General features: G+C 38.7%; 1 protein-coding gene and 1 pseudogene across 1 annotated transcript in view; both read right to left on the bottom strand.

Moving 5' to 3' along the window:
* Nrxn3 (neurexin 3) overlaps positions 1-25,382 on the bottom strand; it is a 1,580,164-nt gene that overhangs the window by 852,822 nt on the left and 701,960 nt on the right.
* LOC147822776 (RWD domain-containing protein 1 pseudogene) lies at positions 4,656-24,861 on the bottom strand (annotated as a pseudogene).

Below are 25,382 nucleotides of genomic sequence, written 5' to 3'. Positions count from 1 at the left end.
CTTTAACTAATCCCATATTTTTCTTAGGTATTATCACAAAGTCACAGGATTATCACTTAAAAATTGATAGTGTCCTTGCTTTTATTTTGTTTCTTATATTCCTATTTGATCATCTAAGGACAAAGACTTCATTACTTATTTCTGGTAGAATGAGAGTTAGTACTTTAGACATTCAGATGCTATTGATTCTTTACCCCATTTCTCCCACCAATCAATTCATTCCCGAAATCCTGCCTTACATCCCAAGGTCTCTACTTGTTTGAATGAAAATCTCGTTAGTTGTGTACACGAATAATCTGATAAATCATATGGGTTGAATAATTCTGCCTTGTAGTAAAGGATACCTTTAAAAAAGATGATATCAAGTTGTGAACCAATGAAAGGGTAAAAGTCAAAACTCTATGCATGATTCCTGACGACAATTCCATCATCCTATTTCTGGATCTTGTTTAGGAAAATATTTTCCTTTTACTATTTTAATTCACTTTTTTATTTTTTATTTTTTTTATTTTTTTGGTACTGGGGCTTGAACTTGGGACCTTGCACTTGCGAGGCAGGTGCTGGAACCACTGAGCTAAATCCCCGGCCCCCCTTTTACTATTTTAAATAGCAGGTGCTTCAGGTGCCTCTCCTCCATTTCTCTGCACACTCAAGTTACAAGTGTATAAATTATCCAAGATTTATATTATTTTGCATGCAATAAATTTAAACAAGGCCTCAAGTGGTACATGCCCTGGAACTCTATGACCATATAAGGAGAGAAAGAACTACCAGGGCTTCTTCCTATCAGAAGGTAGAGAACAACCTAGAGCTGTGATGGTGAAACTTTTAGAGTTTTCAGTGATAACAAACAGCCTGCTGCTGCACATGTGCCATAGGTTTTCCACCACTGACTTAGTGTGTGGCTCATTGTACCTTTCTTTCTATTACCAACATGGCCTGGCATGGTATAAAGAGCTTTCTAAGAAGTCAGCTTTGATTCAAATCCTGTCTCCCCACTTAGCAGCTGTGTATCTTAGTTAATTTCCATACAATGAGTTTCAGGATCCACATCTGCAAAGCTACCTCCATTGCAGAATAAAATATATAAAAATCCCCTCCCCTCCTACTCCTTGCCTTATTGTAAATGAATTCATTGCACTGTTTGGTGCAGCCATACAACTTTGTGCTGTAAATTATGTATTTACACATTTCCCTTCTACACTAGAATTGAGATCAAGGGACTGGACTAGACACGTTTGTTTTAATCACTGGCTAAACACAATGCCTGCATCCCAACAGGCACTCAATAAGTGCTTGTTTGGCTGTTCCTTCCTAGCATAACATATTAGGCAGAGGCATTGCTGGATGAATTTTTAAAAATGTTAGCAAAGTGCTTGCAAACCATTTAGGTGTCCCTTTAGCTTGCCAGGAACAGGCATTTTCATGTTGCTCCATTTTCCTTCCCTGTTATGATATGCTTTCACAGTGTCTGCATCACATTGTGCACTAGGGTATGAGAAGCCTGATTTTTTGTCCTACTACCTTAGTTTCTCCTTAATGCCTACGCATCTCCTTTGCAGACACAGGTCTATAACTTGGAGGCCAGCAGGAGCTTGAAGAGTTTTGGTTCAAAGAGTGCAAGCAGGTGGAAGCAAGCTGCCAGAACTGTTAAACCCTGAACTCATCTACAGCTGTTCATGACATCTATTTAGGGTTTAAGTTCACTGACATTCAGAATAATAAAAATGAAGGTTAACATTACTGAATACTTACAGTGACCCAGAAACGCTTGACTCATATAATTTCAATTAAGCTTCACAAAGATATCATATAGCTTTTTATCACTATACCATTTCTAGGATGGGGAAATCGAAGTAACAGATGTTTCACCATTTCCTCACAGTTACAAAGTATAGATAAGGGAGGTAGAATTTGCAGAAGACAGTCCTACTTGAAAATCTCTACTGCCCTCACCTGGGATCCCTCTTAAAAACACACTCCAGACAAAGACGTAGGAGACAATCCCAGCAAGCAGAGTGAAGAGTAGAGAAGAGATACAGGAAAGGCAGGAAGCTCAGTGAACAGGAAGCTGAGGGAGTCCCTCAGAGACTACACGGGACGCACCTTGTGACTCTCTGAGAGGCAAGGAAGCTGTGGTTTTTATCTACAAAGTCCTATCAGCTGAGGGCACCTGTGGCCTGTCTTGAACATGGTCAAGCATGTTCAGAGAGCTCTCTTGGTAGAGAGACTCAGGGAGCCACAGCTTTGCAAATGTCCCCAGGTGACTTGACACCTGCTGAAGGCACAAAGGAGGGAGCAGAACCAACAGCAATAACTAGGGTTCCCTTATGCACTATTTATCCTGCAGAGAGGGAAACACAAAGATGACCGAGGGCAGGGTTAAGTTTGCATGTACCAAGGGAATCACAGAGTTTCTCTTTCCTGTACATAGGAAACTCTAGCTATAAAACGAAATCTTAGTTATCATCTAACTATGAAATAAGTGCTATAATGATCCTGGCCTTACAGATGTGGAAACTGAGGCACTGAGATCTTAAGTGACCCCTACAAGATCATACCGTTTATAAGCAACATACACAAAATACAAACCCAAGATTCTCTCAAAGACCCAAACTCCAGGATTTAAAGTTGCAGTGGGTGCTAGATAGTGTGATACCTGTGGAAACTATCCATGCTGTTTTAGCAGATGTCCACATTTACTTCCCTTCTGTTCTCCAAGAGCTTTACTTAGCTATTTGGTTGGAATTGTCACTACCTTCTCAGATTGCAGAAAACAAATTTCATCCTTTCTGTTCTTGGGAACCTCCTTGTTACAATGTCCTCCTAAGGCTGCCCCACAATTTCCTATTGCAGAATGGCCTGGCCATAGTGACAAACCAGTGATAGTGGCCCAAAATGCCAGGGACTGTGTGACTCATGGTAAAGTACTCCTGGAAGCAGCTGGGATGTGGGCATTATGTGGAAGGGACTGAGTCTGTTGACTTAGCATGTCATCCGAATTCAAAAAATATGTTTTCAATGAGTAAAAGTGGTTCCATATTAGTAGTCATTCTTGAATTAGGAAGTGCTGGGTCCAAATTTCTGCTTTTCCATCTACTAACTGTGATCTTGGGAGTTTCCTCAACTACCAAAATGGCATTACAGCAAGTATAATTGTTATAATTTTTATGTTTATTTGAACATTTCTTATGTAAACAAAACACTTCAAAGATAAGCAATTCTCCCATGACTCCTCCCATTAACAGATGACTGTTATGAAGCATTTTACAGAGATGAAGAAACTGACATTTTTGGAGTGCCTACCATTTCCACTATGGCACACAGCCAAGAAATGAAGGCGTCTGTGCTAGTAACATAGAAGTTATTTATTGCTGTCCTTGGGGCATTTTTCCGTGGGCCAGCCTAGTACTTGGCATATAGAGAAGGTTAAAGATGGAAGGTATGGGTGATATCATTGGTGCAAACTCATTTCAGTGAAGATGTTTGCATGCTGAAGGTCAGTATAAGGCCATCCCTCAAAGCCTGGGGCTGTAACTCAGCAGTGCAGTGCTTGCCTACCTTGTGTGAGGCTGTGAATTCAATCCCCAGGACGGCACTACATGAAACTTCAAAGTCCCTCTCAGGATTGAACCAAGCCCCTTTGCCAACTACGAAGCCCCACTCCTTTCAGATGCAGAGAGCTTGGCAAAAGCACTGATCTAGAACAGAAGCAAAAAGAATGACCTGCCACATTTAACTATATAATCTTCAATTTTACTTTTCCAGTTTTACATGTGTACATCTTCGCCCATGTAGGGAGTTTGAATCATTCTCTGTCAAGTATATTTGTACAGGGCTAAAGCTTTGGTCACTGTTCTCAGTAGCCCAGTGTGCTTCAGACATATATCTCCTCTCACTAGAAATTGCTGTGGAAACATACCTCATTTTATATCTTTCTCTACCTTAAAACTCTATGTTACCTTAGCAATTCATTTTTAGACAGACTTTCTCAGCTTCTGGGAATATTATCTCTGTTGGTTGGAATCTTTCTTTAAAAGACAACCAAAGAGATCTAAAATGACTATGAACCCACCAGTATGCTCAAATAAATCAGCTGATTAAAACACAGCCCTCTGTGTCCTGAAGTCTAAGTTAAAAATCAAATCTCTTGCTTCCTCTTGCTGTGGGAAATAGCAAGAAGCGTTGCCTAGGATTATGCTCAGGAGTGCCCCTGGCTGCTTCTGCTTCTCTAGAATAGGCTGACGGGAGAAATCTGAAACACATGCCTCAGTCTTGCGCGCGCGCGCGCGCGCGTGCGTGCGATGCTCTAGCGCTGAGCTATATTACCAGCCCCAGTCTCCCTTATTTCTGAGACTCACTTTAATTGACATTTTTAAGATTTAGGCAATCACCTTTGGATTACTATTAGCAGTATCTAATTTGAACAAATGTATTATGGTTTGGATCTTAAGTATCTGCCCACCCCCACCCAAACTCATGTGTTAAAAGTTGGATTCCCAACTGATGGTCATGTTGGGAGGGGGTTAAATCTATAGATGGGGCCTAGTTGGAGGAAGCTGCCTTTGAAGGGTATCTTTTGTTCCTAGTTCCCCTCCCCCCCCCCTTTCCCCCTACCCCTTCTCTTCTGAGCACCATGAAGTGAGAAGTTCCACTCTACCACACACTTCTCACCATGATGCCTCACCACGGGGCAAGAAACAACAGAAGCAAGAACCCATGTACTGAAATCCCTGAAACCATAAGCCAAAATAAACCTTTTCTCTTAAATTGGTTTTCTTGGGTAGTTTTGTGATAGGGACAGAAAGCTGACTAACACAGTGTCACTACACTTCTAAGTATTACTTTACTTTCTGTTCTCCAGGCTGAAAACTTTTCAGTTCAAATCTTTAGATTTCATGAGATGATGTATTTTGCTGCTTTACTTTTGGAAATTTGACAAAATTAATGGGTTAAAAGTTTTGGGACAGGCTGCTAAAGGAATGGTTTGCTATCATGACAAGATCAGCAATAAGTTCTTGAGCATAGCATGAGTTCACTACAAATATTCACTCTATTCTGAGAATAGGCCATGAATAAAGCTGGCAGAAGAGATTTAAATCCTTGGGCTCTACAGTCAAATTGGCCCAGTTCAAGTGTTGGCTGGTGTCTGCATTTTCTCTGTGTGAGCTGTACAATGTTGAGGGTGCCATTTATCCCCTCTTCATTTTCTATAGCAAATGTGGCTAATATTAATCTTATTAATGTTGGTTATTTGGGGAATATATAAAATTTCCTTATAAACTACTTAGCGTAAATACAGGCACATATTAAACCTATAATAATTGTTACCTGTTTTACTCATATGTACTAAAGATCTTAATAAGATACCCCAAAATTCTTTTGAATATTCTTAGAGAAGCATGGAGCAACTAGAAAGATAAGCAAAGAATGAAGAAGGAAAGTCAAAAGGAGTTGGTTAATGAAACAATGTCAACTTTGTCAGAAGATTATAGTAATAGTGCCTCTTCTGTCACAGAAGGTTGCCATGAGCAAACCCTTAACACAGAATCTGGTATGCAGGCAACACATTGGGTACATTCACAAATCAAAGAAGCTGGGAAATGTGCCAAAGCAAGAGCTTCACTAAATATTCTCGATGTTCTTCCATCTCTTGGCATTTGTTTAATTCTTCAATTTTTTTTCTCTCTTACAGGAGCAGGGACACTGACTAAAGAGTAACACCTTTATGATCCTCTTCACTAATGCACAAAGTAGCACATCAAAGCCTTTCTTCTAAGAGAGATCATGGCTCCCTTGGGATGCCACTGAAAGGTGAAACTATCTGAACCCTTCACAGGTTTTGAAAGATTAGAATGTATTTGCCAACCTCTCTTTTCATTTCTATGCTGTTACTTCAGTGCATCTCACATGCTCCAAACTTCAACACAACTGTTTAGGAAATAAACTGCCAAATTCAACATCAAGAACAGAAAATGTAAAAATGTATTACATCTCCCTTTTTCTTCTTTCTGTCAGTAGTCTGGAGGCAGTGGGAGATGTACAGTAAGAAAAGGTTTTAGGAGTATGTTAAATGCCAGTGGCTGGGTCATCTAATCAGGCGTCCACAACCACAACGCAGTGCTGGTAGACTTGTGGCAGGGCCCACAGTCAGTGAAGTTATCCCTTTGAAAGGGTCCTCATGAAGAGAGGTGGAGACAAGCCTGCCCCCCATGCTCATTGTCTAGAATGGCACATGACAGGCTGGCCAAAATCACCACACCAGCAGTGCATGAAGCAGTTGGGAGTAAAGATAATTCTGAGACACCTGGCCTTCACAGAGAGGATGGCACTTTGTGACCCATAGGAAGAGGGCTGCTGTAAAAGAATCAGCAAAACTCCCATTGCTACGAAAGCCCCTATAGAACACCATTAATTATTAGAGAAGTTAACCGAATAATAATGTAACATACTCAACGTCCCTACACCGGCTGTGTCAATTGGATGAAGATCCATAAACAGATGAACTTGATCTGCCAAATACTGTCATCTTCAGCATGTTCTGATGCACACTTTTTTTCTATTTTGTGACTTTAGCCCCCAAAATGGAGAAGATATTTTGGAACAATAATTCAAAAAGTTCATAAGGTTTTTGTGATAAATATATTCTGCATTTAGTTGTATTATGGAAATTTTAAACTGTTCGAACAACAGATTGAAGCTTCATGTTTTACAATAAAGTTGATCTAATTGGTTCCAGACTTATCATGAAAGTTCATGTTTTTAAAAAAGCAAGTACCTACTCAAAAGCTACAGGCCAATATCTGTACAGGGCAATGCAATATTCTAGACGTACTACCCTATAAAAGAGAAACCTCCATAGAGAGAACCTCCATGTTAGCACGCATATGGCCGAATGGAAAAATTTAGTTAAATAGTTGTTAGTTTCAGTGAAAACATCAGGGCTACATCTTCATAATAATTAAACAACTTCTATTCAGTGATGCAGAGAAGTCAAAAAAGATGAAAACAAAACAAAACAAAAGATTTGAGTATTTCTGACAAATATGCTGCTCAAGGGTATTTTGGAATGGTTCTTAAAGGAGATTTTAATATTGATATAAGAAATTCATACTGCAGGTAAGCAATATAATATAATCCTATAAGTAACTGTTTACATTTAATAATTAATTAGCTATTTGTTCAGCAATTTATCAAATTGGGTATTAATTCATCCCTGCATACTTTGTTATATGCATATATTATAGTTCATGAACTGTATAATCTAGATTATCCCCAAGACAGAATTTCAAAGCATTTTCTCTATTTGGCTGAAAATTTCTGGCTCCTTCACCTACTCCCTTGTCATGTGCTTTGGTAAAAAAAAATATATATATACAAACCTTTAACCATAACCATGTCAAGGAAGTGGGGCCAAACTCAGCGCTAGCATCTCCACCACTCATCTTCATCCCACCTAGCAGGTCCTTCCCATTCATTCCCAATTAGTTCACTAATGGGTGTTATTTATGGGGGTAAATGCTCTTGAGAAAAGAAGTCATGTTTTGCTTATCAAATTGCACACGTCTCTGTCTCAGGCACTTTCCTGGAACTGCACACAATACCCAACACCTACAACTTAAAGGAAAAGAAGTGTATTTTGGCTCACAGATTTCAGTCCAGAGTCACCAGGCTCTGAGGCAGAAGGATGGCAAAGGGGCACGCAGAGGAAAGGGTGCTCAGCCCACAGCAGCCAGAGTGAAAGCAGGAGCCTGGGAGGGAGATTTACCCTTCCAGTTCACGCCCCACTGACCCATCCTGGACCAGGCCCCACCTCGTAACAACGGGTCCAGCTATGAATTCATTAGTGGGATAATCCACTGATGACATCAGCACCCCAGAATGGATCGCCTTCCAAAAGCTCCACTTCTGAATACAGGAGACTTTTGGGGGACTTCATAGATCTAAATCCTAACAATGGAACTCCCCTTCCATGAGCTTGCCTAACTTAAAACTCCATGACAAGAGGGGCTATATCTACTCTACTCATCACTGGGTCCTTGACACCTGGCACCAAGTCGTGGTGTATGTGGGTGTTTGTGGTAGAATAGAATGAAAGAGCTGGATGTGCTGGAACACACTTGTAATCCCAGCACCCTGGGAGTTTGGGGTAGGAGGATCACAAGTTTTAGCCAGGCCTGGGCAGTTCAGCAACTTAGCAAAAACCTGTCTAAACACAAAAACTAAAAAGGAGTTGGAATGTAGCTCAGTGTAGAGGCTCTGGGATTAATCCCCAGTGGCGCAAGAGAGAAAAAAGAATCTGTTCTTTCTCCCAGTTTACTAGCACAGAGATTCTAAAACCCTTGGGAGTATTCTTGACTTTTGTTTGAGATCCCAAATAAAATAACTCAAGGGTAGAGAGGGGCAGCTGTTAGCTTTAGGGTATAGGATGGTGGCCAGAAGAACTGTGAGATTGGACATTTAGAGCTTTCAGCCTCAATTTCTGCTTCACAGGTGAGGAGAAGGACTGGAGATTGAGTTCCATCACTGAACCATTCATTCCTAGGTAATGAAGCCTAAATACAAAGCTTTACCCAACAGGATCTGAGGTGCTTTGGGGTTAGTAAACACATTAATATGCTAGGAGATTCCTAGAGAGGATGTGGAAGCTCTGCATTGTGCCCCAGGCAGCTCTATGTATGCCTATTTGCTGAATAAATGACAAATGAAATGAATAGTGATGGAATAAGTGAAAGCAAATCCGAAGCTCTTTAGAATTAAGACTGTAGTATCAGGTTCAGAAAAATCGTGCAAGGTTCTATTTTTTCTGCGTATCTCCACACTCTACTGTGCTCTGCAGCTCCTTGTACAGTGCACTCAAGGAAGAGCTGCTTAGTGAGCAACACCTTCTAAAGAGAAAGTCAAGTCCTATTTCTTACAAAGAGAGTGATTCTAGAAATGTCAAGTACTTCCGTGTCTTGTTATCATGCTGTCTGTCTGTGGGAGACATTAGTGCTCAGCTTCCCTGCGAAATATTTCCCATACTTTCAGGTCTGTGGACAGACTTCACACACTACTTCCTTGACACTTGGTATAACCATGTGCTATGGTTTGAATTGGTCCCCCAATGATTTTGTGTTGAAAAGTTAATCCTCAGCCCAACAGCGTTGAGAAGTAGGACCTTTAAGAAGTGCTTAAATCATAAAGACTTTGCCCTCATGAACAGATTAATGTTGTTATGGTGGGAGTGGGCTTGTTATAAAAGTGAGGTTGTCTGTCTCTTGGTTGTGTGTTCTCTCCACTTCCCCATTGGGAATGTTCTCTTGCCCCTCTACCTTCATCCATGTTATAACACAGCAAGAAAACCCTCTCTAGATTTATCCTTATTCTTGGACTTCCAAGTCTCCAAAACTGTAAGAATTAAATCTCAGTTCTTCACAAATTACCCAGTCTTGAGTATTCTGTTAGAAAAGCACAAAACCAACTAAGATTCCATATGATCTACTTTGGTCAAAGTGATCAACATCATATCCGGGAGATGTGTTAGAAACGAATGAATGATTCACCACTCTCTGTCTCTACCATGATGGACAGCAGTGTAGATGGTGGCCACTCCATCAGTTTAATTCTCTGTGTAAGTCACTGTGAGACAACACTCCTAGTCCACCAAAGGTGGAACTATTACATGAGTGAGAAATGAATTTTGTGACTTTAAGCCATAATGGTGGGTGGTTATTGTCACAGAAGATCTTAGCCTACTCTAAGTGATACAGAAAATTTTCACTTCTTTGTTTCATTATTTCAGTATATAATACTTTACTGCAAATAATTACAGTAGACACTGTCATTTTCAGAAAAAGCAAGCTTTCAAACTGAGTAAATCAGATGATGATATGAAATGTTTAGCACTGCCTGAAATGAAATGTTTCATAAGATTAGCTATTTTCATTATTAATGGAGTTAATTTTGAAAACATCAAATAAAAATTATGTAATATATGCCAATTAATAACAAAACTGTATTTTAAAATAAGTTCTAATTAGCAGTATAGCAATGAGGTCAAATAAATTATATTCAACACATATTCACATATATTTATATATTCCATATATATGGAAAGGTCACTCGCTGTCTCTAATTTCTTTGCTTATCTATAAATCATGTATTAGAAAAACTATATTTTGAAAATTAAAGGGTATATGTAGAAATAGTAAACTCTAGTTTAAATGTTCATGTATTATGAAGAGAAAAAAAGATCTTTTGTCATTTACAGTTTTCATTTTGCAAAATCTACAGGGATTATTTTCCCTTCTCAGCTAAAATGCTCTTTGATATTCTAAAATGAAATCTTTACCTAAAACCCCATTATCCTATAATGGTATAATCTAATAATACCAACTCATCTTCTTCCATGGGATATAGATATTGAAAATAATTGCCAACATTAAGGTAAATTGACACACTATTTCTATGACATACTTAGTGTTTTGGTGCTGTATTTCAACAATTGTATGGCAAAATGTCTATTTTTCTATAAATTACAAAAAGGTGCCCTATTTCTAGGAAATTGGCCAATTACCAGTAATATACAGAAACAGATATTAGCACTGGATGGAAATTTAGATTGTCAATCATTTCAATATCTAATAAGCTAAAAATTTGAGATACAGAATGTCCTAGTAATAAAAAACTAATATCTATCTAGTACTTAATTATTCAACATATTATTATTATTATTAAAAATCTATGTTCAAATTGCTTTATAATTCCCTGCAGCCTTTTTCAAAACTCAATGCATTTGGAGCTTTACCCTTTCTTATTTTAGTTGAACAATCATATGCTTGGTTATTGTTTTTGTCTATAGTTACAATTCCTTCCTTGGGCTTCTGGAGTCCTTTGCAACATGAGTTCTCCAGTCAAAACATCTTTCTGAGAGAGATTATCCACCACCATATTTTTGGAGGTCAGATTCTAGAATTGTCTCTTTTTCTTTATCTGGATTCTACTTCCGGGCAAATGGGGAGTCAACAATTCTACCTACATGTGTGGAACTCCAGGTCACAAAGGGTAAGCATGGAACAGCTTACAGACTGCATGGAAGGCAGGATCCAGAGAAAAGGAAAACTAAAGACATACTCTTGGTAAAGGAGTTTGGGTATTATAGAGACAAGTCAAAACATCAGTTTCAAAGCTAAATATAAATGAAAAAAAATAAATTTAAGTTCCTGTGTAGAAAACAGAATCAAAAGAAAGATTATAAATCAGGAAGTGGCTTTTTTATATATTCGTATGTTCAATCGTTTATTTTACAGTCTATAGTCTTAATATGCTACCTGTGCCACAAAATGCTATCAGACACTTTAAAATTTAAAACCTATATATCAGAATTTTCTGCATTGCTTACACAAATCCCAACATGCTATGGTTACTTTTGTCCAAGATGCCTGTACTATCCCTCTATTGCCAGCCCTATATTTTTGTTCAAGTATTATTCTGGAATAACTATTTGTGTCATCACTCCTTTTATAGTGGAAAAACTAGAATTTAACCTTTAAGCATCTTTTCAGAAACAAAAGGTAGCCAATGCTCTGTTTCTGTTCTTTCTAAACTTGCTGAATCGGGTATTTAGAAAGTGTTCAGATCATGTAAGAACACCATCACTTCTCCTTCATTCTTGGACTGACTCTGTAATGTTAGGAATATGTCCCATATAAAAAACACCCCACTGAGAGGGGTTGGGGCTCTTAAGTTTGTGCTTTTACACTCAGGCACCTGGTTTTCTGAAAAGCAGTTGGCCCTTCCACATGTGCCTCTGTATATGAATTCTCTTTTTCCCTGTTTTATCTATAGCCTGTGAATAAAGAACAGTCATCCTTAGCCATTTCTAGTCAGGATCCAGGCCTCAACAGGACCAGGAACTTTCCTACCCCTTCTTTCACCAACAGTTCAAGATTATATCTTTCACACAGAGACAGTTTTCATGTCTAGATGCCCGAGACCTAAATGACTTCTCTAAAGAATATAACATTCTATATAAAGCTATATATAGTCCTCGCTATAAAGTTTCTATTTTATACCATGACCTCTATACTATAACTGGAAATAGATATATAACTTTTATGCCTCCTTCTTTCAAAATTGAGTTTAAATAGTTCTTAGTTAATTAAATATTGCTACAGTTAGTTCAAATTTATTGGGGTATTATAGGCTGAATTGGCTCCAATACCTCAGGAGGTGAATGGTTTTGGAGATAAGGTCACTAAAAAAAGTAATTAAATTAAATTTGGGTTATTGGGGAGGGTTCTAGTCCAATATAACTGATGTTCTTATAAGAAGCGGTAATCCAGACACAGACAGGTACAGAGGGGAGATGTAAAGAAAGAGGAAGAAACAACCATTTACAAAGCAAGGACAGAATTCTAGAACAAATCCTTCCCTTTTGGCTACTCAAAAGGCACCAGCCTAGCTGACACCTTGAACTTAGAATTCTAGCCTCAGCACTACGAGAAAATGAACTTCTGTTGTTTAAATTACCCAGTCTGTGGGATTTTTTGTTATAGCAACCAGTACAAACTAATATATGAGCACTATGGTTTAAAAATAAAAGTTCCCCCAAAGGTCCCATGTGTTCAGAGGTGGGGCTTTTGGAAGGTGATTGGATCATGGGTACTACACTCATCAGTACATTACTACATTGATGAGTTCACAGCAGAAGGTGCTGTTAGGAGCAGGACCTCATTGACACCAGATCACTGGAGGCATGACCCGGAAGGGTATACTCTTGTCCTTGGCTCCTTCTTTCCTTCTCTACTTCCTGGCTGCCATGAGGTGAGCAGTGCCTCTACAGTGCCTTTCTGACATGTTGTTTCTGCCTCGGAGCCAGCTGACCATGGACTGAATCCCCTGAACTGTGACCCAAATTAAATTTCTTTTCCTTTAAGTTGTGGATATCAGGTTTTATGTCCCAGTACTGGTAAAGCTGACTAATACAACAACGTATGCTCCACCACTGGTCATGCTTCTCATCACTTAGAATAAAATCCAAATTCCCTACCATACCCACAGGCCCGAACATGTGCAGTCCTCTTCTTAGGTCTCAGACCTCATCTCCTCCTAAGTGCCCTGGGTTTTTAGTCTTCATTCATACCACTCTCCTCTAACAGGCCAGGAGGACTCCCATGGCTGGGTATTTGCTGCTTCCCGCTTTCTCCAGCACTACTACCACAGATCATCCTTGTCATTTGAGTCTCAGCTCATAAACCCCACCCACTTCAGAAAACATCCCTTGATATACGGTCTAGAAGTAGTTATTTTTTCTACCAAAACTCTGTGTCAACTGTCTGGTTTTATTCTATATGACTTTTTTTTCTATGAAGGAACCCAGTCTGCACCATCAGTAAGTATAATTATGACTACTTTGTGCAGGAAAATAGGTATCATTAGGTTGTCCATATGTCTGGACTGCCCAGGACAGCACTAACTTACACCAGTTTCAGTGTAATTATGAATACAACCTCTTTTCACTGCCAAAATGTCCTGGTTTGGACAATAAATGTTATCAAATACATTAAGTATTTAAATTAAATATTTAAGTTATTTTCACATCAGATGACAGGATTAATTGTGCTGAAATTGGACAGTGGAGGTACTATCTATGAGGCCAACAGGGAATCAGTCAATAATGAAATACTAGATAGTGCTGGGATTTCAAGGTTAGTGGTTTTCCAGTAGTACCACATGGTCATAAAGGGGTGAGGCTGGAACCTCCCAGTGCAGGAAACCCTAGGTAGCCAGAGCTGCCTCTTCCTACTCCCCATTCTCAAACACAGAAGTCCTTATTTTCATGTTTTCTTTATGGACTGTTTTATTTATGGATTCCAAAGAAGTCTGTCTTTTTAAAATAAGATTCCCACCACTAAAAACAAAGGCACAATCAAAAGCTTTTCTTAAACATCATAGCACATCATGCTGCCAAAGATCAACACTTGTAAAGATTAGGGGAGGAGATTGGATTTAGTGAGTATATGGCTGTTAATGACTTAGAGGCAACAGCTTTCATCATGTAAAAAGTTGTCCTCAAATCAGAAGGGGTTAAAGCACTAGTTGGAGTTCCCTTTTACATACTCGCTTTTCAACTTGTACTTGTCTTCAGTGGGTCCTATCAAAATTGCAGCCACATAATTAGTACCTTATTTTATGTTTGTCTTTCCCACTAGAATGTGCTGTATACTCTACTGGAAAAGGAACTATAGCTGGGTTTTATGTTGTTGTTATTGTTTGTTTTTGAGACAGGATCTTGCTCTAGTTCAGGCTGGCCTTAAACTCACCATATAGCCCAACCTGGCCTTGAATTCATGGCGATCCTCCTGCCTCAGCCTCCCAAGTGCTGGGAATACAGGCCTGTGCCACCGCACCCAACACTGAAACTATTTTATTCACTGCCACAACCTAGGTGTCTACAGTATAGTGAGTGCTCCATAAGTATTTGTTGAAACGAGTGAAAGAACAAGGATGAATACTTAAACAATGTAGACATCAGGTAAAATCAGTATCCTTGTATATAAATATGAAAAAGCCCTTGAATTTGAAAATACAATCTGGCTAAGTACTTAATTTCCAGAAAATACTATCATCCTTTACATTATTTTATCCATTTTTACTATCCATGGATCTATCAGTAAACCAGTAAAATATCCTCCAAAGAACCTTTCATTGAGCTGTCTGATGCCCAAATTTATTCAAAATCTCAGGTAAGATAATCTTATAATGAACTGTTCAATTAACTAACTCTTTAAGTTCTAGCTATCCTTGGCATACTAACTGGATTTTCTGTTTCTTACGGATTCACTTTGGATCATGTTTTAGTGCCAAATTCTCAGATTTTACCAAAGGACAACACAAGAAACAATCACTTAAACTGAGCACTTCACTATAAGTGAATTGTAGGAGACATTATCACATCACCGATACATCTTACAAAAAGGTCCATGTAGAAATATATTATCAAGGTATGTAATAGGACCATTGGGATTTCCTGGAATAATCGGTGTAGATTTTTTCACTTATAAAAACAACTGATCTCTCCCCCCCCACTCCTGCATTTTTTATTTTGCTATCATTTATTATTTTTATCTCAGATTCTTTATTTGTACTTATAGAACACCAATATTTTTGTATGTGTTATTGAAGTAAGTTTGTTGGCAATTCTCTGAGAAATAAGGTACAATGTAAGTATACAGGAAAAAATATACTTTCAAACTATGGCAAAATGGGTTTGGTAAAACTGTATTTCTGTCATAAATATGCGTTAGTATTTTATAGAAATTTCACATAGCCTGACCTGCTTTTATAAAACACCAACTTTCTCACAGCAGCCTTACCATGTGCTCAGCCTCCTGGATACTGAGCTCACCTACAACATGACCAAAATGTATTGGTCATGATTATTGGCTCAATATTAAGCAGGGTGAACAGTACTAGACTGTCAGGAGTCTTAGTATTATCCTGAAGCATGTTTTGAGTACTTGAATATAGATATAGATGAAACACACATCAAATTTGCAATTAATACAAAACTTAGAAGGCTGTTTAGAATACTGGTGAACTATGCAGGGTATGAAGTCAGATGACTAGGGTTCTAATTCCAGCTCTATGACTTACTAGCTGTGAGACTTTTGGCCATTATTAGCTCTTATTTTGCCTTAGCTTTCTCATTTTTACAATGAAAATAGAAGGCATTTATCACATAGGATTGTTTTAAGTAGCAAATGGAAAACTATATAGATTTATAAAGTGCTTCATGTATAGTAACTCCTCAAAGCATGCATGTTATTGCTACCAAAAACTGATCATGATTATTAAAATGACCAGCATCAAATTCAAAACAACATGGAAAAACCAGTCTAGATGGACAATGAGCACTGACATTTATTTAGGATAATTACAAGTTCTAGAATTAGGTTTTAATGATTCATTAAATATGAGAAAGGGATATCTATCTTAAGAAAAAAATCATCTAGGTGCCAGGGATTTAGCTCAGTGGTTCCGCTGCCTGCTTTGCAAGTGCAAGGACCTGAGTTTCTTCCCCGGTACCAAAAACAAATTAATTAATTAAAAAAAGAAAAGAAAAGATCATCTAAAAGTATCTAGAAGTTTCCTGGGCCTGTAACTTTTATTCCACAGAGTTTATTAGGTATTTACTAGGTGGCAGGCACTATTCTAGGGGCTGTTAACATCAGTAAATGAGACTAAGAAGGTTGCTCACCTCATGTGGCTCACATTCCAGTGAAGGATACCAGCTAATAAGCAAATTAATGAAGAAAACTCCAGATCCTGTACTGCTAAGATCAGAGAGGAAGACACATGCAAGCACTCAGCTGGAGAGAACTTAGGGTTAGGCAGATATCTGGAACATTAGGCAGAGGCGCTTCTCTGAGGAATGTTACAGAGCTGCCAAACGATGAGACACAGTCAACCTTGTGACCATCCTGAGGAAAAATGTTGATAAAGAAAGCAGCAATGTTAAAAGGCCCGAGCTGATAACAGAGTCATGATTTGCATGCAAAAAACAGCAACAAATGTTACATCATAATAATAATAGTGGGAAATATCACTAAGGAAGGAAATATCACTGCTGAACAAGGATGTGCTCTCCTTCAGAGGCCTACAGGATAGCTAATGCTCATCCCTGCACCTGACAGATGAGAAAACCCATGAACAGAGAATATACACGACTTTCCAAAGTCATCTGTAAGAGGCAAAGTTAAAAGGTGAATCCAAGAAGCCAGACTCCAAAAACTGAGATCTTTCTGTCATATTGAAAACAGAAGTAAAAGTCCACATCACAGCAAGGAACTCTCTTCTAGCCATGGAGAGGATGCTTTCTTTTGGTATAATTTTTTAGAACACCAAAGAAAGTATTTTTTTTTCCAGTACCAGGGATTGAACTCAGAGCCTTGCAAATGCCAGGCAGGCGCAGTGCCACTAAGCTAAATCCAATGTCCCTAAAAGTTAGTATTTTTTAACAGAGCCTGTGCTGCAGCACAGAGGGCTCAATACACAAGAGGGAGACCTCCTAGACTAAAACCCAACAAGTAGTGGTCGAGTGCTGCTTATATAGCAGCTACAGGCCTGTTTTGGTGAGGGACAGAGGTGAAATCTCGCTATGAATGCTGGGTATGCAAATAAGGGTACTCAGATCCCTTCCTGCCTGATCTTACCCAGTGAATATCACATTTCTGTAAGAACTCAAGCCCAAATAAAATGGAACAGAAATGGTCAGAAAAAAGAAAGTGATCACATCATGACTGACTAAAAGATCTAAGTGTGGTTAAGCAAGTTGAAGAGAGAAGGCACAGAGAAAGATACAGTTTCCTTTAATTTGAAGAACTATTTGTATATAAATAAACAGAGACAGGGAAATATGTAAATATGAAAATCTTTTAATAAAATCCTAAAAGAAAAATTACATGAGAAGAGTGGGTGACAGTAGATTCTGACAAAGATTGGTGGGAGGAGGGTACCTCAATAGTATGGAGAACCGGGCTGCTGTCCCTATAACCTGAAATGTATTTAAAACTAAGGTAACATTACTGGATACTGTGAGTTTATGAAGGGAACTTCAGTAAGGTTTAAAACATCAGACCAGATAAATGCAGTTCTACATTCCTTGGTTCTATAAAGGAGGAGACATAAGAATAGATTTAGCCACAAACAATTAATAAGGATATTAAGCCGGAGAGGGCATTAACAAAGAAATGCTCACAGCTGTTTGTATTAGGCTGTTTCTTATTAAAATATGTACTTCCTATAATGTCAGTGAAGCATATATTCTTAAGACACGCACCATACGGTTTTCACCTTGAAAGCACTAATTAGAAAACAAGCTGTCAATAGTCACACTTTGAAGTCTATATGGCCTGGGAAACACACATACAAGCTACACAACAGATATACAAAATCTGTTCTAGAAAATGATGACTAAAGAAATATCATTTCAGATCACATGGTTCAAGTTCACATGTTATTTAATTTTTACTTAGACCACTACCTCTCCAGTCTGACCAACGCAGGGAAAATTTGTGGTATGGAAACAGAAAAGTGGCTATGGGAACTTTCTTGATGACATCTCTTATATGTCCAGGAGATGCTATCCCTAAGTTGTGCATCTGTTTATGAAGTGTTTAGAAAACTATGGAGTGATGTTGACTTTATAATGATAAATTTAAAAACTAGATTAAAAATTATATAATTTGGGCCATGGAAAAAATGAATAGACAAAATACTTAAAGAAAATACCAGTTATTTATCACTGCTTGTATTTGTGTGTTGAGAATATGAAATGTTCCCGCTTGTCACTTTCAGGGGGTGCTGCTGGTTTTGTGTACCCAGAACCATATCTCCTACTTCTGATCACAGACCTACCTCTCTGACTCTGGGGAGGGCCTGGGACTCAGGTCCGATACGCATTGTATCACGTCAAATTGGACACAGTTATTGCTCCAGAAACAAACACATCCCCAAGCCAAGCTTATCCAAGTCCTTTCCTGTTTTTCTAAGCATATTTGGCAAGAAAGGATTTTCTTTCCTCCCTGGTCATATGGATGTAAGGACGTCAGCCTCAGTCTGCCAAGGTTATGGTTCTAGCCCTTTGGAGACAGCAAGGCTGAGAAAGAAAGAAGCCAAAATACAAAAACAGAAGAGAAGAAGGCACAGACCATGAGAATAAATGAGTCTTGAAACTACATTCTAGTTTATGGGTCTAGTCTTTGAGGCCAGCTCAACCCCTGCACTTCCCGTACCCCTTGAGATGGCTTGCACACTGGACATAGTTACTTGGTAGAAGAGTGAAGCTTCGTTCATCTGTAAGATATTGGAGACAGTACAAGGAGTAGGTGATACAATATTTAAGATGGTAAATACTTAAAGGATTTCAGAAAAGTATTCTTGAGATAAAAGAAAGTCAGTGATACAGATAAAATTTAAATGGTGTCAAAATGAGTTTTAGGCATGAGGGAAACTGTTAGAAAATTCACGCTGGGTAGAAGAAACACTAGAGACAATGAGAATAGGAAAATAGAGAATATGCTTGTCGTTCAGTTTGATTATAGTGTAGGAGTCAGTGTGAGGAGAGATCTTGGAGGAAAAAAACTGGAAAATTTCACTGGGGCCTGAATATAAATAGTTTTCCGTGAATTTGCATTTGATTCACTGAAATTATAATTATACAATGTAATGGAGAGACACCTGCTCCATTTTAACTATCATAAGTACTATATTTTAAATAGCAAGTAAATTATGCTCTAATCAAATTTAACAAATTAGCCAAATTAATGGCCAATGTATTGATTTTTAATGGTTTAATGATATGACATAGGAAATATAACTGTTTTTAATTTTATCTAGTCATTACCCTTGAACATTAATTATTCCATTTTTTGCCTTTGTCTTTAAAACTTACAATTTTCTATTTCACCAAAACCTTTTTTTCTCCATGTTTATTTCGATGCAAGTTAAAATTCTGACCATCCTTTAAAGTACTGGCTCTAAATATAAAACTCACATAAGCTCTGTCCACTTGGTTTCATTACTTTTCTGTCTTCTCTATGAACTTTAATTGTAGATTATGGATTATGTTTCAAGCTAGGGAAATATTAATCTGTTTTGCAGAAGAGTGACATATCATTTTTATCATTTTATACACAACTCTCAAATAAGTACATTTTACCCAGAACACACACTTAAGACTGTTATTCAAAAAAAATTTATAATTTCAGGCAATGGGAAAGATAATTTTCTCCTTTGAAAAAATTTAGTATTTTATTGGGGACGATAAAATATGTATTTACAAATGTTTAAGTAAAATTACAAAGGGAGAGCATCCTAGGACTGAGATGAAGCTATTGAAAAGACAATGTAAGCGATTAGGATTCAGTCTGAAGACCATGAGATCATTGCATAGGTGAAGAGGAGGAAATGTGGTCCATCTGAGCAATGCAGATGGGGCAAAGGAAAGGGGCAGGAGTGAGCATGGCACATTTGACAGGGGGAGGAGAGACTTCCAGTGAAAATGGCCAGGCTGAAAAGACAGGTCCTGAAGGATCTTCTATGCTAGATACAGTCTGCACCAAACTCCATGGCAGAAGGATGCTACTAAAGGATTTAGGGCCCCCCGCAAAAATGAATTTAAGTAGACTCACTGAGTAGTTGTGCAGGATAATATTGAAAGGGGAAAATAATGAGTTGGGAAGACCGGCTGAAACACCATTACAGCAACAGTCTGGTAGGTGAAGATGACCTTTCGTGGCAGGGAAATGGAAGAAAAGTCATCACCATTCACTGACCAACTGGAGAGGGGAGAATGGGAGGTAAAACAGTGGAAAAGAAAAGAAATCAATCCAGGGTTCAATCTTAGCTCATGAGAAGAACATTAGTGCCTGGGATAGCAGGGACAAAGCCACAGTGGGAAATAATTATGAGTAATAGGTACTTTAAAGATCCTAGATTGGAACTATCAACAATACTGTCCACTTGAGAGCTGAAAATCAAAAGCCAGAGTTCAAGGGAGATGTCAGAATTCTCTTTAGAAATAATTTACTTTTGATTTTGGGGAAGTCATCTCTATAGAAACACTAAAACCTTGAGAATCAATGGCCACTTAAAGAAAAGCCAAAAGAAGAAAGCAGGAAAGATCAAGGACAGTTTAGTGTACAAAGTCAATCACTAGGAATTTCTACCCAGTTTCTTCCTATAAAACAAGCTTTTTACAATGTCACACCTAAAGATGGACTGGTTTCTTTGGTGACTGTCCTGCATATTCTGGGACATTTAGTGGCATGCTTGAGCTTTACCATTAGTGGTCAGGAACACTGCCTCTCCTTGGTATGCCAGTCAAAAACTATCTCCAGGCATTGCCAGATATCCCCCAGGAGGCAAAACTGCACCCCAGGAAGAGCCACCAGGCACTGTAATCTAGGTGCTGCATTTTGAGTCCCATTCTGCCTTTCATTATTTGAATAATCTCCACGTCATTTAGCTCCTCTGAGTCACAGTTTTATCTACAAATAAATGTAATTGTCCCTACATCTTATTGTAGTGAGGACAGTGAGGAGGCAGGCAAATAAGTGTGCAATAAATGCAACTGTCACCCTATTACTTGCATCAGACACAAATACTTTACCTCTCTGAGTTCATTCCCAGATGCTGAGGTATGTACAGCGGCCTGATGGCTATTATTAACAAGAAAAAAATTGCATGTTTTTCTTTAAATAGCACTTTATTCAAAGCACAACATTAAATCAGACCACTGAACAAAGTGGCATTCATTATATGCTGGTTTATACATGGGTCACATGTTGCCGGGGCCCCTAAATGTCATACGATCCTGACATAAGTTTCTCCTTCTATAATGTTAAAAATATTGGTTTTTTAAAGCAGAAAGATTAAATTATGTGTGATGTCTTAAAAGGTAACGTCATAATGAAATGTCACTTTTTAAGTGAATTACAAATTTCAGTAATATCTGAAAAAACGTACAACTTTTGTTAGCCTTGTGCCTACTCAACATTTGAAGAAATGGGAAAGGCATTTACTTGACACATGTATCTTTGGCCACTTTTAAGGGACTCTAAAAACTAAGGGGACACTTGTGCCAGGTATCACACAAGATGGACTAGAAGGAACAAAGGCCTGGTAAGGAGAAAGAAAATGGTTAATACGTGAGCTCCAGAGAGTCCTGTGGGAGTTTGGGGGAAAACAGGATTTTGGCCTCCCCGGGGCAATCAAGACCAAGCTCCACAGGAGGAGTCCCATTGGAGCAGATGTTAGCAGAAGGAAGGTGAAAGGCCACGTGAAAGAAGGAAGAAGGAAGATGAAAGGCCACGTGCTCCCGATGGAGGGGGCACCCTGTCCACACAGCCTCAGAGTCTGAGCGATGCTATTACATTCAGGGGATAGTCACCACGGTGTGTTTCCAGAGCATAAAATCCAAGCGGGCAGTTATACAAGCTGGACTCAGCTAGGCAAAGAGGAATCATTAAGGACATTGTTCATTAAAGTCCATCCTATAGTCAACTGAAAACCACTAAAGAATTTAGAGTTCAGGAGATCTACAGATGGAGGAAGGAGAGGAAAGGGAAGGGAAACAGAAATTGAAAGAATTAAGATGTGTTATGTACATGTAGCAATTCCCCACAGTGCATTACCTACAGCAAACACATACTAATAAAATAAAAAAAAATTTAGAGTTCCTTGTCTGAGCAGTTCAGGAAAGAATGTTTTAGCATTAGAACAACTTTTTTCTCCTCCTCTGACACCTTCTCTTCATTCTTTTCTTTTTGGTACCAGGGGTCGAACTCAGGACCTGGCACTTGCGAGTCAGGCTCAGTGCCACTTACCTAAAGCCCCGGCCCACTTCATTCTTATTCCTGTTTATCTTCTCCTCTTTCTCCTTCAAGTATTCCTACTATTTCAAATCTCTCTAAGAAAATATTAAATGGCACTAAACTATCATTTTAAAATAACTTTATAAAATCCATGTTATGACTCGTCATGAATAATCAGAAATTAAATATATACATAAAACAAATAAATACAGAAGAAGCATCCAAGCACATAATGTCTTAACATTCATTATAGAAATTATTCCTTCCCGGAATTAGGTGGTGACATAAAACGAGGAGTGTCTATACTTTGCCACAAGAGGGCGATCGAGTGTGGTATTCAGCACAAGGCTCCTCGTTGCTAAATTCTCTGTGCCAGAAAACAGAACTCTTTTGCAAATCCCTTCTCTGGCTTGTCCATTTTGATCAAAATACTTCATTCTTGCAGAAACAATTTAGCTGATGCCAGAGTGTATTTAACACACTTCAGAGTGGATCAAGATCGACACTCAGCCTTCACGCTGGAATCAAACTCTCCGTCCCTATTTCCAGCCCTTTTACATAGGAGACAATCTTCAAATAGGCTTCAAATAAGATGGATTGCTGGCTCAGCCACGGATTTCCCCTGCATTCTGCATCTAGAAGAGGACTATGTGGGGAGGAAAGGAAAAAGATGAAGTAACAGAAGAAGTCTTAGTCTAGACTCAACAGTGCGCAAGGCTCAGAGGTGAACTGAAGCTCAGGAGGCACCCTGACACCCCGACAGTGGCTTGTCCCCATACCACTCCATGCACTTTAGTCCTGGGTTGAAACAAAAAGGAGAGGTTACCTCCTCTTAACCCAGTTTAGTGCCATTGCACAGCATGAAGCCAAAAAGGGTGTGGATCTCTGACTTACTTATCATTATGTATAAAAATAGCAATTGAGTGAACTGCCATTAACAATAACTTTGGTAGCTCACATAGTTGGACTTTCATTTCATAAGCTTTCATTTCATTCAACTCTGGGAAAGGAAGGTGAAACTCTGTAGATTCTGCCTCAAAAACACTAACTATCCAGGTAGGGTGAAAAAACTCTGTATGTATGAAATTTTTAAATACAAATATGAAAGTATGTGAGTTAGACCTAAGATATGTGGTACTGGAAAGAGGAAGGGTGTAAATGATGCCAGAAGTCTCCATCCTGGGTTCATAAAGATGGGCATACATGGTTCATGACATATCCAAAAACTTAGGTTCAAAATCAGGTTCAATTAGGTAACATTTTTCCCCTTGAAGGGTTGCCAGAGTTTGAGATGGGGAATGGAGTAATGGGAAAAGTATTTTTTAAAGCCTTATTAGCAGATGAAAAGAATATTTTAAAGTTACTTCTTCCAAGGTATTTTAGGAAGTGATTGAGAGAAGGCTTGGCATATTCATTCTAGGATACAATGTGACCACGCTGGGGAAAGAGTATAACCCTTAGACTTGACCAGACTAAAAATGCACACCCAGGGCTCAGTGTTTAAGTGACTTTAGGCAAATTTCTTTTTTTTTTTTTTTGAAGTTTTACGGTCAGTTTATTAAGTTCAACAGTGAATGTTATCAGAAGAATATTCTCCTGAGAGTTATTGTTTCTTAGGAAAAAAAGAAAGGAAAAGTAGAAGCCTCTCAGCACAGCCACAGATGCTGTGGGTATGGAGTTCTCTGGAGATGGTGCATCAGTCCTCTGAGTCACTCCCTGGGCCAGCAGGGTCATAGTCTGGGTCGTCCTCAACATCCTCCAGCTCCACGTCATCCAGTTCCTGGAACAAAGACTCATCTACTTCCACATTATTTCCAGCATCCTCCAAGAACTGCATATCAGATGTGTCAAGATTATGATCAGTTTCAAACAGCTGTTTGCCACTTAATTTATTTTTTCCTGCTTTCTCTTCTTCTTTTATCCATTTATTTTTAATTTCCAAGAGTTCTGCATCAAACTTGGCTTTCCAACATAAGACATTCTCAATTGTAACAGGGGTGCCATGGAATAATTGCTTCTCTGCTTCTTCTGCTTCTTTTTCTTTTAGTTTCTTTTCTTCCTCTCTTCTTGTTTTTACCTGATCTACTATTTGATTTAATTTTTCTTGCACTGCTGTCACTAGAGCAAAGATCATGACCACACCAAGATTTTCCTCAGCCTGTAATGCTAATGATTTTAAAATGTCTATGACATCATTATCTTCTAGGTTTTCCTGGGAAAATATTTCATAAAGAGGAGCTTCATCTGGGTATTTTTCACTGTATGTAAACTTGAGAGTAGTCTGGACAGTTTCATCATTTTCTCCAGCCTCAGATGTCACAGCGATGGTGAAGCTGGGTGGATTTTCTGATAATACTGAAAAGCACTGGCCGCAACCCCAGAGTTTCTGGAGATTTCGGGCACTGGCGGGGATGGAGCAGCAGCAGCTGAGGCTCGAGAATGGTGGCCTTTCAGCCCCTCTGCCCCAGCCCGGAGGCCGCGGGCTGTGGCCCACTCTACCTCAAGGAGGCCGCAGGGCTGAGGCGGCAACGTCACCTCTAGGTAAATTTCTTAATCTCCTTAGACTTGTACATCTGTAAAATGGGCTTATGAAGCTGACTGGGCTGACTTATTTTGAAAAACAAGGAGATAATGCATGAAGAGTCCCTAGCAAATGCACCTTGACTAATTTATCATACTGATGCCAAGGGTGGATATCTTCATCTGTCCATTTCTCAGGAGTTTCTTCTCTCTGGACCAATCAAAACTGGGGGACATGATACTTTTATTCTTGTGGCTCAAGAAAATGTATTTTAAAGTGAAGTATATTCATAAAGTATGGAAACAAGAAAATCCCATTTTATTTTTCAGAGATTTATGACCATTTTATGACATTACAAATCTTTGCGTTTGTGAACACCTTGTAGAATAGAACAGGGAAACAACTTTTAAGCAAAGTAGTATTTTTAAAGTTCTTATCATGAGGCCTCAACTCTGCACCAAGCACATAGTAATAACAGTTATTTTTAAAAAGAAAAAACT

The sequence above is a fragment of the Heterocephalus glaber genome, unplaced genomic scaffold, assembly GCF_053883595.1.
Source record: "Heterocephalus glaber isolate CG9 unplaced genomic scaffold, H.glaber_assembly_v1.0 deba00001608, whole genome shotgun sequence".
Lineage (NCBI taxonomy): Eukaryota > Metazoa > Chordata > Mammalia > Rodentia > Bathyergidae > Heterocephalus > Heterocephalus glaber.
The sequence above is the reverse complement of the archived record's forward strand: the minus strand, read 5'-3'. Positions and strand labels throughout refer to the sequence as shown.